The 4,764-nt window shown below is 54.4% G+C and overlaps 1 long non-coding RNA gene across 1 annotated transcript in view; it reads right to left on the reverse strand.

Annotated features, from left to right (window-relative positions):
- Window positions 1-97: 97 nt before the first annotated feature.
- Window positions 98-4,764, reverse strand: part of LOC112482315 — a 23,055-nt gene continuing 18,388 nt past the window's right edge. Inside the window, exons 5-6 of the long non-coding RNA XR_003047273.1 lie at window positions 907-1,166; window positions 98-430 (exon numbers count right to left, since the gene is read on the reverse strand). This is a non-coding gene — a long non-coding RNA (uncharacterized LOC112482315). The remainder of the gene's footprint in view (window positions 431-906; window positions 1,167-4,764) is intronic.

Raw genomic sequence — 4,764 nt, forward strand, 5'->3', positions numbered from 1 at the left:
GGGATGAGTGACATCCCAAGCGGGGCAGAGCGGGCGTCGAGGGATTTCACCGCGCGACTCAAAACAGTGGGCGATTTAAAACCTATGAGTTGTTTAGTTCTAGAATTTTCCATTTAATATTTTCAGACCTTTGAAAGCGCAGCTGAGGGGGACATGGATTATTGTCACGTCTTTCCGGAGTTCATTGGGTTCGTAGGCCGTATATTTTCAGGGCCCGATTATGAGTCAGAATAAGGAATTTATCGTGATCATCAAAAGCACCGTTTAAGAGGGGATAAACAGGAGCTGTCGTGCGGTGTCCCCACGAGGCAGGAAGCAGCACAGCGCAGGACAGGTTGGGCAAAGCGGGAGCAAACGCAGGGCTCGGCCCGGCTCACGACGCAGTGGACGTGGCGTGACCACCGCCGTCAGCCACCACCTGCAGCACCGCCTGACGGAGGTGGAAAGCCGGAGTTAGTCCATTTTTGCTGGATTTCTCCCATACACGGCGCGAAGGCTGAGCGAAAGCTCAGGTCGAACGTAGACTCCAGTAGCTGCAAAAATGCAGTTCAGCCTAGAAAACCGCCAGCTAACAACTGGGAGCAGAAAACTCGACGGGGCGTCAGGGGAGGCTGCCCCGCAACGGCAGGGTCTGCGGCCGAGGGGGCAGGGGGCGGCACATCGCTAACGCTTTCCGAGCACGGGCAGCACATGTGGCCGAGGGCTCAGACCCCCGTGGCTGACAGTTTGCCACCTTAAAGCTGAAGTCCTACAGTCTGTCCCTTCTACCTTCTTGCCTCTGTTCTAGAAAGCTCTGCATCCACTTTCCCTCTCCCTCCCTCCCTCCCTTCCTTCCTTCCATCTCTGTTGCCCCTCCGCCCCCACTCCCTGAGGCTGGAATGTGGTGGGACCTGGCACAGCCCTCACCTCTGGGACTCAGCTCCAGGGCCAGCCAGACACCTTGGAGGTGCCCTGAGTGACTCTGAGAGAGAGGATCGAGGAACGCCCCTGAGGACCAGCACAGTGACAGAGACGGGGTCGAGCCAGGCAGTCCACAGGGTCAGGGAGCCCAGCAAAGGACAGGGCAGTCCCTGACCCCCCCGTCACCGAGTGACCGGAAGAAACGCCCAGGCTCCACGGGGTCCAATCTCTGTTTAAGGTGACCTTGAAGTAACACAGTCTTGCTGCTGACAAAAAAAAAAAAAATTTTTTTAAATACTCGGGTTCTGACTTCTGTCTTTCTTGGCCTCCCACCCCCTCCTCCTCCAGCCAGCACACACACACACACACACACACACACACACACACGCACCCCCGCAGGGCAGAAGCACAAGCGGATTCCAGCGGCACTCCTTAAAATTCTTATTTGACATCTCTGCCACTCCCTGAAATTCCAAACTCACAGCAGCGGCTAAAAGTCTTTTTTTAATCCTTTTTGCTCTTAAAACTCTTCATGGGGTCATGTGGTGGCCATGACCCCACCTCACATTACATTTGCCTCGATGGCTGCTGGAGCCTGGGGTCTTCCCCTGTGCCCCCCCCACCCCTCCAGGCCTCCTGGCTCCAGCTTTTCGTGAGGAGGAGACGTTCAAGGATTTGAGGGCCTGAAGCCGAAATGACTTGGGGCGTCTTTAGGAAAAAGAATACAAAACGTGGTCACGAAGCGAAGTATAAATGAGAAAAATTGTTTAGAAAAGAAGTCACGATTATTATAACACTCAAAAGTTGACAGATATAATAAGCATACGAAACAATGAGAAAAATCGCCCTTTCGCTAATCGAGTGCCCGACGGGGGCGGTGACTAGCGTCCTGTGTGCTTCCGATGGAGAGGACGAAGATCACCGAGGCCCCTGTGACGTGGCCGTCGGAGCTGTCCCTTCGTTCCCCATCACTGAGGGGCTGTCTCTCACCAGCCCTGTCCTGCAGAGCTGGGCCGCGGTCCAAACGGCAGGACCCCTCTGTCCCTCCTAGGCCCTCGGCCCCACCGGCAGCCAGGCCCACAACCTGTGGCATTTCACGTCACTTTTCTGAATCTGTTTTCATCGGTTAAATGATAACAATGAAAACCTCATAGGATTTTTGTGAATACAAATGAGAGAAAAGCACGAGAAGTCGCTTGGCCCAGCGCCGGCCTGCAGTGAGCGGCGGTGGAAGTGGCCGCCGGCCGGAGGGCGTGGGCCAACCCGGAATCCGGAGCCAGCTCCCCGGGGTGGAGCACTAGTTAAGAACAGTTTTTCCTTCTTTTCAAATTCCAGTGTTTAGAATGTTTCCCAGAGCATTTTCGGTGAAAAACAAGCAGAAAGGCTAACTCTGTGATGTTGGTGTTTGGTTACAGAGCAGGGCGGGTAAAGGCCAAGAGAAACTCAGCCTTGGAGAGGCCGTCCAGAGTGTGTGCCCGGCTGTGAGCGGTGGACAGTCCCCGACCGGACCTCTAACGAAGGGGTCAGGGGTCAGCTCCCACCTCCCCCGGCCCCAGGGCGCACAGAGCCCCTTTGTCGTTTCATCCCGATGGCCTTGCCCGGCACAGCCCAGGGCCTTGGGCACGGAGCTGGGCTGACATCAGCGTCGCCCGGAGACGTGGGGACACACCTGCTCCAGACAGTGTGTGCGTAGACCTATTATCCGCGACCCAGCCCTTTTGCACTGGGAACAAGAAAGTTGGCGTCGGAGCCCGCGAGTTTGCGTTAATGGCTGGGACCTGCCCGAGACGCGACTGAGGAAGGTCAAGGCGTTTTCTTTGTTTATTATCTCATGCTCTGTAAACCGAAGGCCCTTGGCAGCGAGGATTTTCCTCAAAAACATGCCCATGAATGCCGAATGGTCGGCTTCCTTCCAAAGTCCCCAACCCCGAGTCCAGAGGCTTTTCACTCTTCGCTGTCACATTTGTGAGTTTGTCGTCGACACCACCTGCTGGGGGCCCAGCCCTGGCGTCCTGACTCCCAGGTCCGGGTCTTTCTCTTGCTGGTTATTTCCTGGAGGACGGTGTTGGGAGCCCGTGGGAAGCTCTTGGCGCCATCAGCATGCACACGTGTGACTCTGCTCCCCCGAGTGCGGGTGATGGAGAGGAAAGAGGCCGGCCCAGGGCCAGGAGGCTGCTTGGAGGGACAAGGGGGGTGAGGACGACATGTCTGTCCTGTGGCTGTGGGAAAGCCCTCGTCGCTGGTCACTTTACATTTCAGATCCCCGTTCACAGAAAGGCCAGCGTCACCCATCTCACAGGCCGGGGAACCAGTGAGATGGTGAAGTCCGCTCACTGCTTGGCTGCTCTGCCTGGCGGGGAACAGAAGTCCCGTTATCTACGGTTGTCATTTGCATGTCGCTCTTTAGAAACAAACGCTCAGGGTTAAAAAAAAAAAAGAAAGAAAGAAAAGAAAAGAAAAGATTGCTTTAGGGAAAACAAACGGTTTGTCTCTCCATGGGCGATGCCATATTCACAACGATTTCAAGGACTTTCCTGGGACTCTGTCGAGGTCTAAGCCCACTTGACGCAGCACACATGCGTCAAACAAAGTCGGTGTTAGAATAGCATGCTGGATTTTTCTCCCTTAAAAGTAAGACTTACTGGAGAAATTAATTCAGAAAGATATTGAAAGCTAAAAAAAAAAAAAAAATACAGCTGTCAATAAATGAAGACTAGAGAATTAGGCTCATTTCCCCAGGTTAATATTAAAACAAGCAAGGGACACTCACGGCTGGACACATTCCGAGAGGCTCAGTCCTTTCGACCTTTCTAGAGCAGCTAGTCAGGGAGGAAATTGTAAGAAAATTAAGTAATCTCACGGAATAATTATTAAAAGGGACCGTTGATTTAGCACCTCTCCATGATTTATAGGTAAATTGAGAGTTGTCTGCCCAAAGGGCTCTGTCGACGGGGTGCGTGTGTGGACACGGCCCAGAAGATGAGCTGGACGGGACAGCAAGGACGAGGCAAAAGTGGAGGACAGGTCATCGCAGATCCGAAACCCGATGACACAGAACCTCTGCTTAAAGCAATGAAGTGTCGCCTCTGACGCCATCGACAGGACGGTGAAAGTCCCCGTGGGGCCTGTGAAACGGGTTTCATCGTTCAGGAGCTTCCGCTGTGCAGGAGAGAATTTACGACCCTGTAAAATCGAGTTCTAAATAAAGCGCATTTGCGTAGAGTCGGGAAGGGTCTAGGGCGGGTTTCCAAGGGAAACGGTTTCGAAGGCCTTTTGTAGATTTGACACTTCTCCGGCGTCGGCGGGGACGGCACCCACTTCCGACACTGTGTCCGGACAGTGCTTTCAGAGGCTGTCATCACAGGCCGTCGTCTTCCCAGCGTCTCTGCAGACGGCACCCCGCTAGCGCGTTTGCTCAGCGAGCGAGCCAGGGCATGGGAAGGCTCGTCAGCTTGTGAGACCGAACGGTGCCAGAAGTGGAGCTGTAAGGAAATTCCCCTTCCGTGACCCCAAAGCTGAACGAGAACCTAGGAGCCTGAAGTCAGTACTTCCTGTGAGGGGCGAGCCACGTGAGGCTGTGAACCACACCCAGCCACCACTGGAAGACGGTTCGCAGGGGACCGTGCTGGTGTGCACACACACATCACAGCACACCACCGCTAACTCCCCACACAGAGAACCATGTACGCCACCACCACCACGACCAACACCATCAGCACCATCACCACCATCACCATCATCACCACCACCACCATCACCATCACCATCATCACATCACCATCATCATCATCACCATCATCACCACCACCATCATCACCACCATCATCACCATCATCACCACCACCTTCACCATCACCACCACCT

This window comes from Pteropus alecto, unplaced genomic scaffold (assembly GCF_000325575.1).
Source record: "Pteropus alecto unplaced genomic scaffold, ASM32557v1 scaffold195, whole genome shotgun sequence".
Classification (NCBI taxonomy): Eukaryota; Metazoa; Chordata; class Mammalia; order Chiroptera; family Pteropodidae; genus Pteropus; species Pteropus alecto.